Source organism: Pagrus pagrus (assembly GCF_965226575.1).
Source record: "Pagrus pagrus genome assembly, chromosome: 16".
Classification (NCBI taxonomy): domain Eukaryota; kingdom Metazoa; phylum Chordata; class Actinopteri; order Spariformes; family Sparidae; genus Pagrus; species Pagrus pagrus.
The window spans coordinates 16796548-16812889 of NC_140200.1; positions in this window are offsets into that span (position 1 = coordinate 16796548).

Genomic DNA, 16342 nt, shown 5'->3' on the forward strand with positions numbered 1-16342 from the left:
GGACTTGAACTGTCAGCACGAAGCAGGCAGTGCTCATGCCTTCAAGCTATTTCATGGATTGTGCAAAAGGGCCTGCAACTAAAAATCAGTTCGCACCTCTCACCTCGCAGAGTTATTGTAGTTATGCAAACCATGAATTGATGTTTGTCTGAAAATACAACTGGGTCATCATTTTACTGGGTAGAAAAGGAACTTCTTTGTGCAAACTTCTATTCAAAAATAAGAACGGTGATATGCAGATGAAAACTCTAACAAAAGCTGGTGAGCAGACCTTGAGATAACATTATTTTGTCTAACTGCTATCCTACAAATGACTTTACAAATTCTTTGGTCAAGAATCACCCACAAAAGCACTCTGTCGTTTTGATAAGGGGTGCAAATTACCGGTTTGATAGCAAGTACACTGTATGTGTGTGTTGATCTGAGTTCCCTGGGCTGCTACTGCCGAAAAGATGAGAGACACTTCCCTTGTTAAAATAGACACCAAGGTCAAAATGTAATAATTCTCAACAATTGATCAGTTATAGGTCCGGCCGTCTGCCTTAGAGTGGGATGGAGAGAGATGGCAGGTTAACTAAGGGGGGTGCATTTCGCCAACTGGTAATGATTAAAGGTGCAATATTATAATATTAGAAGAATTGGTGGGAAGGTGCTAGCTGGTTAGCATGCTAACCTCAGTGGATATCTCTGCAACACAATAAATAGACACCATAATATCAAAACTGTTATTTATTTACATTCTGTTGATAATTCCAACAAAATGTATATTTGTGCACAAAGATAGTTTATTATTGAGTCTTGTCTACATGTCGTCGAATACTGACACTTTGGGCTTGCGGCTGTGGTCGTTGCAGAGCCAAAGTGTCGGCATGGCAATGAGACTCAACAATCAGTTATCTTTATCCACAATTACATTTCGTTGCTTAAATGACATCTGTGTTTTTGTGTGTTTGGTGGTTTACATTATCTCCCGACAGGGAATGCTAAATTTACGATGCAACATTAAATGTTTAAAGTAATGTGCCTTTTAAAGTAAAATTAATACAATTAGGAGGTCGTGGTTACTAGTTCAGTTAGTCTACCTCTCGTCTCATGTTTGTCTGGAGGCTGGTACCACACACTTCGGACCGGCAGCTGTGTTGTTTTTAGCTCCACAAACCTCTATCAAGCTCATTTGTGGTTCAGTGAAACCACCCACTCCCCTCAACACGGCCCGCTCAGCTCTGGATGAACCCTCACACGAACAAACCAGCTACAGTTTTAAATGGATCATTTCCACGCTGATAATCACAAACCAAGATCTCAGCGCTAAATTAGATCTAATTCCTCGGCCTCGTTAAGACTGGAGGCACATTTGAGTCTAATTTCTCTGGACACGTTTACAGACATGATGGTTACACCAGGCTTAACCCTCATCAGGCTGGGTGCTTTAAATGGCTTCATTAGTGTGGATGCTGACTAGCCAGCGCACTGTGTGCCCTTTGGTCACTGTCTTAAAGCAAAGGCCACACGCATGCTTTGAGGTGATGGAAAAATGAGAGCAATTCTCTGCCTTTTTGTGGTCGGCATGCTGAAACTCTTTAATTCCTAAATTGCCATGTAGATAACACCATAAATACATGGTCGCTAAGTGAGCAGAGCGCTTTAAATGTTAAACGATGTAATTAGGAGCTTTAGGGAAAAAATAGCAAATATTTAAGTGTTGTGGTACGGCCATTGGAATGAATGCAAAATATATTATGCAAACACTTGAAACATAAATCTTCAGTTTTAGCGTGAGCCTATTTTATTCTTGTTACCTCCGTAGCTTTCCTAATTCAGTCTGCAGTGCATTTAGCTCCGCATTTAAGATAATAACAAAACATGTCTAGGGCTGCAGTAATGATTATTTTCATGAATTGTTTTCCTGATTTGATTTGTTTAATTAAACATAATAAATGGTCCGAATGTCATAAAAATGTAAAAAAAAAAAAATAAAAAAAAAAAATCGAATCTTTATTCTTTGTTGAATAAATTACTTTAAAAAAATTTTCACCACCGTCCTGGAACCTTCCCAAAAATACAGTTTTAACCGTCCTAAAATCAATCTGTATAATGTTTTGATGATTTTACTGGAGGTCGTCTGTCATAAACTGGTCAGTGGATCCAAAGTGTTCAAGGCAGCACCCTCACCAAATGTCACTTCTCCCATTAAGCTTCCAAAAGAAACTCTTCATGCCTCAACAGACTTACCTGGTCTCCGTCAAGTGGCTATAAACTCTGAGCCTCCATGTAATTATTAGGGGTGTCCCAATCTAGCAGATGGCAGCTGAAACAGTTTAGTGAGTCCTCAACATGAAGGTCAGGGATATTTTTTAACCGAGCCGTTTGATGACACAAACACCAAAGTGTACAGTAGATGAAAGACACTGGTCCGGATTGTACCATTACAACCCATCGTATGTTTGTACTGATGTTACCCTGTCATTATCAGAGTCTGCCAACCCGATGCTAGTGAATTAGGTCACAACGTCTGTCGCCTGTGAACGGGAAGCAGCCAATGTTTTGAATTGTGTAGTACTGGATCAGTTTTGCAGAGGTTTTTTTTTTACCACAAACTTAGATCACATAACATAACTGCAGATGTCTCTCAAATGGGAAATCTAACGGTTCTGCATTCGTACTCGATGGAGACGATTAGGTAATGTTTTTACAATAGTTTAATTTTCTTGTCATAATCATTTTATTTCCAAAACCCCTTAGCTGAAGTCATAGTCATCACTTATGTGCCTTAATCCAGGAAACTGCCTGTTGACAGACAGAAAGCCTAAGAGTTAATCAGCCACAGTGATGCTTCTGTGTGATTTTGGCAGCAATTTGTTTCAGATTATTATTGGTTATCAAGAGCACTATAACCTACTTCCAGTGAAAGAGGTGCTGGCTCATTGCAAACCGGTGACCTAAATCTGGGGTTGGTTTGGTGATTTACAACACTATAAGTAATGTTTATGGTAGCGCGTCCCTTCAAATTGCCTCGCTAATGGCTGCGACCGGTGAGACAAAAACAATTTTGCATGCATCAGGATCCTTTCAGGACATTTAAAGCTGCACCAAGTGACTTCACAATCTGTAGCGAGAGCAACCAAACATTTTGAACTTAAATATTGAGAAATCAGGTCAAATAATGGGAGTAAAGTACACATAGCACGGCTGGATTGAGCTGGTTATGTTGCAATGGAAAGTTGTCCATCATCCATAATTTTCTTCCGCTGGGGGTCACGCAATCAGAACAATAACCAAAATTTCATTATGTTGTAAATTGTTTAAGGGCAGTTCAGCTTTTTTCTTCAGGTAAGGTTTCTTTTAGTGTTCATCGATCACAACCTGGTAATTAAAAAACGATAAAAATCACTGAATAAAGTAGTTTCACGTTAAAAACCGGTGTCTTTTCTATGCTGTTCGGCGGACAAAGGACCTCCAGTTGGGGACTGGGAGCTGAGCTAGGTGCTCAGCTTTTTTTTTTTCAGTTCAGGTCAGGTTTCTTTCAGTGTTCATCTTTTACAGTGTTATTACCTGGAGCCAAATTATCTGCAGAGGTCGAGTCTTTCCAAAACAAATGGACCTGGTAAGTGAATATTATCAAATCATTAAATGAAGCAGTTTCATGTTTAAAATCAATGTTTCTTTAATGCTCTTTGGCAGATAAAGGACCTTCAGATGGGGGCCGCAAGCTGAGGTGCTCAAAATCAAGATGTCCGATAACTTATATCTTATGCGACCTCACGCGATGATTTGGGTCACGACAGGTGCATTTTCGCATCAAAATCCTGCTTTATGCAGCTTTAAAAGTCCAGAGAGCTTTCGTTGTGCCTGAAATGAGTTCCTGGCCGCTACATTCTTTCTTTCATAAACCAAACATTTCTCATTAAGGGACGTCTTATGAGACAGAACAGCATATTGTCTGTGTGCATATGTCTGGCTACAGTACTGTATAAGGAGCCCACTGTTCTCGTAAGCTGCCACGTTCTGAGCAGTAGCCTGTAAGTTCTCAGAGGAATGTTAGTAATTAGCTCAGTAATCACAAGCTTTAGGAAATCTGCAGGAAAACAGACTTTATCGCTGTGTGAAAGTCTTCTGTCTGCACTGGTATGGCTTTCTTAAAGGCTCGTTTTATTGTGACGTTAAAGCACACAACATATCAGCAGGATGCAGTACAGTATGTCGGGTTGGTCCGGGAGTTTTACTACTGTAGAAGCCGGATAAAAGATTCAGCATTGAAACGCAACATAAACTTGCTGCTAAACTGTGTGGTAACCAGATCATAAAGTAGATATTAAGGCTATACACCCCTTTAAATTGTATTTTTTATTAATTCAGGCCTGCATAAGACATCAGAGTTTTTCCTCTTTAATTTGGGTTTTCTCAAATTAATATTGAACAAAAAAGCTTAAATTCTCAGTGTATTTAAAAAGGAAAACCAAAGTTTATGACCAGGCCTGAAACAGCTACAATTTGAGACATTTAGCAGATGCTATTATCTGCAGCAGTGTGTTTCAGTCCAGTTCCTGAAGTCCCCCTACCCTTCATGTTTTAGATGTTTCTCTGCCCAAACACACCTGAGTCAAATGAAAGCTATTATAAGGCTTAAGCAGAGCTGGTAACGAGCTGATCAAATGTAATCTAAAAAGGCAAGTGAGCAGAAGATGATTAGATAAGAACGTTGTTGTTCTTTGCTCATGTCTTCTCTCAACAGGTAGGTATTTCTAGCTTGACATTTCAACATTCCTCACATTCTCAATTATGTAAGCTGCACACTTATGTCTTCGCATATGGATCCCCTGATCCAGGAAATCTTTCAGCTTACATCTCTTTTATGTTCAGGTAGACAGAAACAGGAATGCGGCAGGTGTGTTTGATAAAAATGTAAAGTTCTACGACAGTCTTGATAGACGAGGCACAAACTGAGAGACGTCTATCAGCTCCGACAGAACGAGTCATACTGAAACCCTCCGAGGGAGATTCTATGTTTTTCTTTTTGATTGAACACTTGGCTTTCTCTCACCTGGCCGAAGACTCACGAAGCAATTTCTCATTTTTACTTTGATTGATTTGTGGTGCAGACTTCTTTGATGTGAGGGCCGTTTTTTAGAGCACGCTGTCCTCGTGGGATCATCACGATACTCTGCAGAACCTTATTCTGGGTTTTTGAGTACAATACGTGTGCCAGATTCTGTCTCAAAGCGTCTCAGCGCTTTTATTGTCCTGTATGTGCGTGAAAGAAAACCTACATGGACTCAGAGGGCTGTATTTGTGCCAGAACTCCCACTCACATTAAAAAAGCAGTGATGAACAGTCTGTTTTTTCCAGTGTCAGATGAGACGAGGAAGATGCTTTCACACAAATGTGAGTGTAGTGACTCAGCGAGCGGGTGAATTCACACCAACACAAAATGCCTCAAACCCTCCCCTGCCTCTTTCTCTCTCTCAGGCTCTGGCAGGCAGAGGGAATCCTGTGTGTGTGTGTGTGTGTGTGTGTGTGTGTGTGTGTGTGTGTGTGTTCATTATCAAGGCAACCCATCTCCCCTCAGCACTGAGTGCTTCTCCAAGGTGTACAGTACAGCCAGGCAGGCCGGACGGTGAAAGGACTCTATTCTTCTCCCCGTCCTGACTCACGGCAAAAGTGCAGCACTACCTCGAGCTCTGGTTTCTGTGCTCCTTTTGTCTCGCGCCACCGATCGAGGACACAAAATGGGCCTGGAGGGAACCCAACACCGCGCCCTCACGTTTCTCATCGCCTGTTTGGAAGCTGCAGTCACAAGAATGAAAAAAGAGAAGCAGTTTTGATGAAAACATTTGCAATCGTATCAGCTTATTTTTCATAAAACAAAGTTGATCAGTATAACTAAAATCTTGTTTTTATCAACATACCTACTCAGCTTTTACATCCGTCACCTTCAACCTGATATGAGATACAGCGCTGCCATCTCCCCGTAACCTTTAAATAGGAATTTCCCGCTCACACTTGAAACTATCCCAGGTGGGCTGCCCAGTAAAGCAATGCCACTGACCCAGTAATGTGAGCAGAATGCCTTCCTGTGAGCAGCTCCGCTCGGCAAGAATTGGACCTGAATTTTGCAGAGGCCAATCACAGCGGAGGCTCGTAAGTGGAGCTTTTTGGTGAAGGAATGTTGCCGGTAAACACAGATCAGCCATTAGATATGTGTGGTACCAAATCTGACCTTCACTATCAAAGGGATGCGGTACCTGTGTGAGATCATACGGCAGTAGAAAGGATCAGTGTTTGTGTGTATCTGCGTATTTACAAGTGTGACTGCCTGTGTTTGTTATTGTAGTTTCATCATAAAATGTGACTGAAAAATACAGCTAGAATTTTTGGTGCACTATATTACTTTTTTGTTCGGAACAATTTTGTTTATATAGTCCTATATTCTTGAACTTTAAGACTTTTGGAAGGGCAATGTGCTATTTTTATCCAAGGAGTATACAGGCCTTTATACATGATATACAGTAGCTGTTGCTTCAGACTCACTCAACCTCACATTACATCCAGTTCCAAAAGTCATTTCAAGCCAGTATCTTTCTATTTCCATGAAGAGGACAGATCTTCATCTTAGAAACTGCCAATAATCGCCCCTTGTTCAAGGCAGTTAACTTCTAGTGAACAAGTGAAGACTCTGTTTGTTTTGGGCAGCTGGTGTGAATGGAAAAAAACGCAGCCAAATAAACAGATTTTGTTTCACACCTATAATTTTGGTTTAGAGCAAACTGTCCAGTCCGAAAGTCCGGAAATACTCAAGTACCTCATAATTATAATCTAGCACATTACCTGAGTTAATTCCATCACTGCTTTTTCTAAATTTTGACACTAAGATTTTCACTTTTACTGCAGCGATTATCAGTTTCCTTGACTATGAATATGAATACTGCATACTGTAGATAATCCCTTGACCCGATGGCTCCATAAAAGCATGTCTCAGTTGAGTGTTTTTCCCCCTACTGATGCCCACTGGCATATTGGCACCCACATGTCAGTCAGCTTCATTTAGATTTGTTTTCCCCATTTCCAACTGCCACACGGCCTGGCACATGCCTACTGCAACCTGAATGGAAACCAAGGGTCTGCCCTGGCCCTGTAGCCCACATTAGTCACCTCTGTAAACCTTGTCATAGCATCGGCAGCAGCTCGCGACTGGAGGTTTGCCCGTCTCTCTGTTTCTTCTCAGTTTGTTCTTTCCTGGCTCAGCTTTGCCAAAGGAGCAGACCCAAGCCAAACTTTTATCGCTTGTCAAATGTTTAAAAAGGCAGCATTTCAAGCATGGGTGAGAAAGATCAGAAAGAGTGATATGTCAGTCTACATGCAAATACATTTTATGTGAAAAGAAAGCCCCTTGCCAAGACTTGATTGACAAGAAGTGCAAAAGGGACTACATTAAGGGGACCATAATATCACAGATTTGGACAAACAAAAAAAGGTGTAATGCACTTTCTGCAGGGCGTAACCACTAGTTCTATGCTTTAAAAATATTGAAAAATACAGAGTTTACAGTTTCATGCTGTTATAAAGCCCAGATGCTGGCAAAAACAAACACCTGAACGCAATGTAAATGGCCTAGATAACTGCTTCTAAACTGGGTTACTGGGTTATTCCTGACTTTCATGATCTACTTGGTATATGGGACAGTGGGCTTCAGCCAAATTGCACCTTTATAATATATATATTACTTATTTATATATATATATTTGATAAATAAGTAATACATTTTATTTTATTTGAATTGACGTGTATGTCAATTCAAATAAGTTGTAACTACTATCATACTTCATCCTTGAAGCAACACATAAAGGAAACACAGGTGTCTCTATCTCGACTGTTTACATCTCTGTCTCTCACGCAACGCCGGCCTGTAGGGAAGTCTAGTATCTGTGTGGAAATCTGTCTTCCACAGCTATCTCTAATATTTCACACCTCTATGTGGAGAGTGGGGGTGGACGATTTGTGGTCAACAACACAGAGAATACTTGACTTCCTCTAGGTAGTCAGTCATTGCTGTGAGTGTTCAAATAGGAGACATCATGTCCATTTTCAGGGCAAACTCTGTGTCCTGAAGCCAACTTTAGAGCTGTCTGGGTTCATGAACACTGCTTATATCACAGTTATGGCCTACTTGTAGCTATAGGAACCAACCCAATCGTCAGAATAAATGTTTGTATGTGTATGTACAATTCTGCATACCATTGATATGTTGAAACTTCACATTTATTTATGTTGCAACGTTTCTTTTATAATTTCTTTTATTTTAAAATTTATGTTGTGACAACACTGTGCTTGTGATCTGGTTAGGTTTAGGCACAAAAACACTTACAATACCTTTTCATGTCACCACAAACATGGCAGGAGATGTCCCAAGTTCTTGTCAAAAGCATGCGGTTCTGTTGGCACAGATAACACGTTGCCATGGATCTATAATAAGTCCTAAATATGTTGCCACCACACAGCCTAACTTCCCATTTTGCTCAGTGGACACTCGTGGCGTTGCAGAAAGAAATCCCCTGGAAACCAATTATTTTTTTTCTCCCAATATGGCACCATTATAAAAGAGACGTCTGTAAAACTGTTGACAGGACACCTTGAACTGCAAACAAGGTCAATTATGGCTCTTTCTATTGGGATGCAAAAGCCACAGGGGTCAGTGTGTTTACTGGGAAAACTACAGGCCGCAGTCCCCAAGCACCAGCACTTAGAAGGTAGGAGAAGCCAAAAAATGCGATGCTACAAGCAAACCGATTACAGTCATTTCAACGGCTAGAGCATGGATCCACATAGAGTCTACGCCTTTAGTGTGACAAGTTAGCAAGCTAACATTAGCTACTTAGACAAGTATAGCTAAAGCTGAAGGGAATGAAATTAGCTTAGCAGTTACTGTAATATTTTTGGAAAATCAAATTTAGTAGCCTACTGAAGACAATGAATATTCATACAAAATTCCAATCTTTGTTGAGATATTTCAGACTGGACTAAAGTGGAGGACTGACCGATCGACTGACTGACCGCTATTGTGGCTTGAAATGCAAGTCAGTGAATGATTTTGCAAAATTAAAAGTGACAAAAAAGGATCTGAATTGGGATTTCATGACAGCTAAGGATACATTTTGGTCTCGTACATTTATTTTGGTTGTTATCTGTGTAACACATTTGGTGGTGGCCATGCCCATGAGAGTACTTAATAATTGTTTGAATCTGTTCGGTTCTTAGCCTTTTGGAGTGCTGTTAAACCTCCACAGCTGAGCCCGTGGATGTTATGGTCATCAGAGGCTCTGATTCTACAGTGACGCTAATGTGCAGCTGACTCACACTGGTACTGATAGTAGAGGCATACTGTATGGGCACACACTGTCTTTGCTGTGGCAGGGGATCTGTGTGTTTGAAGCTGTGTCTGTAACTCGACACAAGGCTAGAAGGAATTACAGGCTGTCGGATAAACAGAAGCTGTAGAGGAGTAGCAGGGCGTGCTCCCTTCAGGAAATTAAAAGCCATTGCTTCTTCCTTCAGTCTCCCTATCCTCTCTCATCTGCTGCCAGTCCGGTTAATGAATAGCACACTAATAGTGTCTGGGGTCTTTCCTTTCTGCTGTTGTCTATAAGACATTCACCCTCATACTTCCACTGTTATATGAGGACAAAAGAAAATATTTGCTGTAGTAAGGGGCATTTTCAAAACGTATTCTGTAAATTGAAAACACAGCTGTCTTATATCGTGTTTTTTATATTAGTTCGAGTCTGTTTTCTGTCTCACTTAATCAGCGATCACAAATTCTGAGAACCAGAAGGAATGATTTCAACATTTCCCAAAAGATGAACAATTGTCATTTTCTATCAAAGTAAGGGTACAATTGTTGGCATTAGTATTTAGCACACATCTGCACAATATAAATGCCTAAATGTGAAAAGATACCTTAAAGCCACAACGTAGAAGCAGTTAGAGCCTCTTTATCTAACAGCATATATGTTCGTGTTACAAGCAGGATTTAAAACAAATCCTTGAGATTTGATTGGATTGAGATAGGGAGTTGCAGAGGACTGTTGGCTTCCACCGCCACCTCCCTCACCCATGTCCTTAGATCAGGAGGAGGAGGATGAGGAAGAAAGAAATAATCAGACCCCAACCACACTCTTTGGTTATGTAAACAAAGTTTTGGTGAGGAAAAGAAAAAGATTCAGCAAAGAGACAAGAAAAGCTGTTTGAATTCTGAACCTTCATTTTATGCAGGTTGCTCTCCATAGATAGCTGCATGACTGCTCTTTTGGGAACACTAAAACAGTTTAAGGTTTTTAATAATTCACCACACATGAAAAAGTGATTCTATCTCATTGCGGTTAACCTTGTGGAAGACTTGTAATGTCAAGGAGAGCATGTGCTGGGTATTTCCACACTGCGGAGCAAAAGCAGGCATTTGGCGTTCGTCTCAAAGCAATAAAATAGGGAACAAGAACGAATTTCATCCATAATGGAATTCTGGTCACACACACAGGGATGCCAATAATGTGTCCTCTTTGGGTTGTTTTGGAACATTCATCCTTTCACTATTCAAACACTTGCTCTGCCTCACTTGTGTCCTGAAGAAGACGTAGGAAAAACAAACAGTGGTAATGGGCAGAGAGCAAACTGAGCAGATGTGACAAGGTTCAAGAGGCGTCGGTGAATAGATTTCAATGCATGGTTCTCATACCAGGCACCTGAAAATGATAAACATTTTTTCACCTCGTTGTTTTTAAAATGTAAACTGTCTTTTCATAACTAATTTCTTTACCCAGGAGGCATGCCAACTTGAGAGTAAAGATTTACGACATCCTTACAATGATGTTTGGAGATGGGTTTTTTACATATTGCTATGCGTCAAAGGTGATAAAGGTCGGCGTTTTCCATCAAAATATTCACTGACTGTTTGAGTTCACCAGGTGCAGCCAGCTCAGGGGGCACGGGTCAAAGCACATCCTAGTCAGGAATCCCATTGCTACTGCTAACAATCACAGCAAACACATTGTTCTCTATGGGGAATTATTCTATGATGGCTTACGGAAGGGAATTACAGAAAAGTAAGTGTTTTAAGTGATTATAACACAGTTATGTCACTACGTCTGACTTAATGAAAATAACTTTGTTCCACTGATGCCATGATTGTTGTAGAACTCATTACACTGTCCTAAAGGGTCAGAAAGTGTGTCATTATATACTGACCGCTGTTAGAATAACAACGTAAAGCCGACTCCAGACGTACTTCACTGTCGTCCCCGAACTGTCCTGAAAAACAATTTTAACCTTGCTGAAACATATGTAAAGCATCGCGAAATCAAAATGTTGTTTCTTTGTTTTTATCATCTACAGTTTCACTGTTTGTTCCTCTTAACCTCTGTTAGCTCTGTTAGCTCTAACCCAACAAACTTCAGGACATTGCTGCCCTGGCTGCTAACACCGATGTAGCATTATCAGGGAAAAAATAGGATGCAAACACCGTCGCTAGTGAGTTTACTGCTTCTTCCAGATTTTAATACACTTTCTGTAGGTCTTGTGCTAAGTTGACTGTTCAGTTTAGTTTGCTATGTGATAGATCATATTTTACATATACATATATAAAATTGGAGGCATCACGGGGAAGATATCCGTTCATCCGAAACACATCGTCTATCATCCCAGGGATGACGGGACGAATGTTATCAAGCATAAATTAAGGCTATTTTCTAGATCTACCATCTCATGTGTGAGGATTTGCTCCACGTCTCTGTTTTACATCATGGTTGATTAAATTCCCTCTGAGCTTTGTAGCAAGCGCGGATGCAGCAAGTAGTTCTGATCTTTAGCCTCTTATTTTCAACAGAACTGGCTCCATGGCTTCCTCATCGTTTGAAGCCTGCAATAAGGAGAGATCTCCAGCAACAGCAAAGCCAAGCATGTGTGAAACCAAAAAGCCCAATGACTCCAGATGTTACATAACCGCCGGGTGATTAAAGTGATGATTTTAACAATTCTGGAGCCTGCAGCTGTTTTTTCAGTAGAGTACAGGTGTCATTGAGGTTTTATTTTGATCCCTCTCTATGCACCCACCTGATACTATAGTTGAAAGAAATTGCCTTGACTAAACCACATTCCAGACTTAGTCGTTATTGTTGAAGAAAATGTTATTTTATTCATATTTGAGTCTCAAATACTGTATGTACAGGTGGTGTCCTACAGCTCCTGTACATATAAATGTGCACGGTGGGTAAATGCGGCAGTATTTAGTGGGGGGTCCTCCATCTTAACATAACACTTCAACACCTCAATACACAGCAGCACAAAGCACAAAGGTGTTGAATGACAGACTAGAGGAGGATGGAGGCCAGACCAAATGTAGCGTTTCAGGTTTGAAGTTTGAGGTTTGAGGCTGATTGTGGCGGCGGGTTCTGCAAATGGAGCGCAGTCTCCCCACTTCCCCAGGTGGATTACAGGAGCTAAATAAAGCCGTTGTAACTCCAGGGTGGATGAGCTTTTGTTCTGTTCGTCAGCACTTTGCATTAGTCACTACACTTCAAGGCAAATGTATTATCCTTTTACTGTAAAGGGTGCTTTTTGTAGGCCCATTAAAGGTGCTGGAGGTAATTTGGTGGGTCCTTTTCAGCTCGGGTCTGTCATTATTTGAAGAGTGTGTGTGGCAAGTAATCACGGTCATGACTTGCGACCGGAAGACTGCCAGTTTGAAGTCCCGGTCTTCCTGGGAAAATCTAAGAGTGGGCAACATGACACACTGCGGTTTCCATAAATATTCACCATCAGGATGTCTTACAAGAATGCCTTCAGCTCTAATTAAGATAAAACTAATGCAAAATGTGTTGTCTCCTTGAGATTGTGCCCTCAATTTAGAGATGAAACAATTGTGAAGATCAGCTAATGGACAAAAAATCTCTGTTTTGATAATCGGTGAATTGTTTCAGTAATTTTTCAAGCAAAAACATTTGCGGGTTTCTGCTACACAAATTTAATAGATTTCAGCATTTATTCTGCTTGATGGCGGTGCGTCCAGACGCAGCGGCCCGGTGCTCTTCCAGTTTTGACAAATACTTTGTTTTTGTTGTGTTCTTTTTGTGTGCTTTTGCTCGTACATTAGCGGCCACTTATGTACAGTACAGCAGAGCCGATATATTTGATATTTATTTGTCAAACTAAAAGCTGCTATCTATGTTTTGTTGTTTTTGAAACAATGACAATAAACATCTCTTCTATTCTATTCTTTGTAAACATGTAAAAATATTTTTGGGTTTTGGATTATCATTGTGTGACAAATTTCAATCTTACCAAAGCCAATGGGGAAGAGTTTGATGGGTATTTTTTATAGACAAAATAATGACTGATTAAATGATTGAGTAAACAATCAGGTTATTATCATAACTAATCGTAACAGTCACTATTTGCAGTCCTACAAGAGCTCAATTCATGTGCATGCTTAAATATTTGCTCAAAATATTAAATATTTTAATTTCCCAAATATAAGAAAGATATATATAAATTATTATTGACATTATTCGACATCGAAAGACAAAATTAATGTATGAAAATAGCCCAAGTGAGTTTTCTTTAAACCTGTGGGGATTCTGAATGTGGAAACACTCACATCCTGAGAGTAAACATGTGGGTGTTTGTAGACAGCCGGCAAAGGCGTGTGACAACTGCAGCTGGTGTTAGGATGTCTTCAGTGTTGCCACAGTGTAGTGATCCATAATAACTCATTATCAATAAGAATGAGTTTGTACTTGACTTAGTGGATTACAAAGACCAAATTTCATATTGCAGCCCATAAGTGTTTTTCTCCATTAGCTTGCTAAGGAATGACAGTGAGTCATCCTCAGCTCCAAAGGTCATTAAACACTCTTACTGAGCATGTCTCAACACACTGTCTGGCTGGTCTTTCTTCAGCAAAAAAAAAAACAAACAACAAAAACTGGCCACAGAAAATTGTTTGCTTTCCTTTTTTTTTTAGAATAAACTGAAGAAGAGTTTGGTTTTGTGAATGACCAGAGATGAAGCCACAACAGCTAAACAGACAAAGAAAATCACATCAACAGGAAGTCTATGTTAGAAGGCACCACTGTGTCGGAAACACAGTTTGACCACTGACCAGTGAGTCCTGACCTAGGACACGAGTCGGGCTGTCTCTTATTTATGTTCAGTTAACTTGGTCTGGGCCAAGTGCCATTGTTTTGCCTGGGTGTCTGTGAAGTACAGAGAAAACTTAGATGTATTGTTATTCTTTTGGAACATAATGCTCATGAAATGGTGGAACATGAGGCTATTTTGATCGGGTCCTTGACTTTGTTCCGATCCTGTCTCTGTCTCTAAGGATGACATCCACCCAAGCCACAGTCTGTTCACCCCGCTGCCATACCACCAGACTACAGAGCAGCTCCATTCCCCAGGCCGTGAGACTCCCGAACTCATCCTCAGCACTACATTGTCTAAAATAGATGTAGCAGGACTCAAGGACTCAATCAATAATACAATAAATTGACCTTGTACTTCTGTAAGTCTGGGTGCCAATTAAAACATCACGATACCAGTACCAGTACCCTTAAAATGATACATGTACCAACAGAGGACTTCAAACCTTCCTTTTTCTACCTCACCATTTTATACCCATTAAAGGTATGGATGTGTTCAGTAGAACAAAAATCTAGCACACAAACCTGCCTATAAGAGCCTCTCCAGAGCTTTTAACACATAAGATTAGTTATTTAACCTATTACCCATTTATCTTCCCTGAGGTGATTAACAGTTGCAGCATGTCCTCTTGAGAAGATGACACTGTATTTCTAAGAAGCCATTGGCCTTGTGAACATGGTGCAGCTGTCCACTCGGAAGTTTTATTTATGCTTGGTGAGGTGTTTTATCATGTTACTCATACTTCCAGTTTCTCCTGAAAAAATCTTACTTTTATACATTTGTTTTTATTCACATACCACAGACCGTATGGCTTGTGGTGATTGGCTGCAAGCAAAACCATACAAATAGTAATATTTTTCCCAGACCTGGGTACAAACAGGATTGAATGCAGGTATCGTTTGACTAGAGGAGTTAACATACTACTTTGTAAAGGTAGGCTTGCTGCGGTGTTACCAGTGTTACAAGGTGTATTGTATACACCGATTTCAGTTCTTTGCTTTTTTAATCAATACTCAGTTGGACAATGGATGTGGCAGCAGAATTGCAGCACTGGAGTAGCAGGAGTCACATTCACTATATACATGACAGGAGTAAGCAGAGCTGACTGACAAGATGATGGGGGTGAATTTGTTGTCAAAGTGAAAAGGAAATGTGTCTATTTGGCAATATTTGCAATTGAAACTCAGTGCAAGTAGGGAACCATATAATGTAATGATGGAGGAGGAGTTGGTTACTTCACTGAGAAGTTGGAAGGGTGCAGCCTGTCGCCTGCAGCTCTTTGTCTAACAGCTACTTCTTGTTTCATTACTCCCACAGACTGTATGAAACTACTCCCTAACATATTTCAAACTGATCAGCTTTTAATAAATACTGTAAAAATGAGTCTGATACATTTTTGATGAACAATAGCGGTGAGTGGTAAACTCACTAATCACATTGCATTTGCTTCAGCTCGTGTTTCGCCAATTTGATGCTTTTAATCTGAACCTGCAGCAAGAGCAAATGTTCAGTGTCATTAGTTGTAAATTAACACAACATATTGAGCCACCAGATATTGAGCATCTTTTCTTGTAAAGAGCCCAGTGAACCAGGTAACACTGGGGTTGTCACGGGCAAATATGTTGCTGGGAAAAGACCACCATGTTCAAATTTCATTGAGACTCATCACAGTGGTGTTTATATGTCACAGTGATATATGAGGTCAAAACTTTTGGTTTTGCTGTGTTGTGTTCCTGCGTTTTTGTCCACCAGTGGATTTTTTTCAGCCAGTCAGCCAATGTCAAGGTTTGTGTCGGCCTAATATTTGCTCTATGTGTTGTTTAACCTTCTGCAGAAGTCAGCGCAGATCAGAAAGGTCAGGCAGATCAAGCTGAGGAGCAGACGTCTGTGTCACATTCCTCATGTGTCCTTTATCACAGAGGCGATGTGTGCCTGTCTGCAGCAGAGAAAGGACTGAGAGTACAACTTTGTTTGTGCCTCGGGGGAACTAGGCAATCATTTTGACTTTGAGTATGTTGAAGTGTTGCGTGTTGGGGCTAAACTAGAGATAATCAGAGTCATATTTCCAAGTCATCGAGACTTGATCACCATGGACATAAATCTGGCTGAAAAATGGTAAAATAGCTCAAATTTGGTGAACAAAACAAAAGCAGAG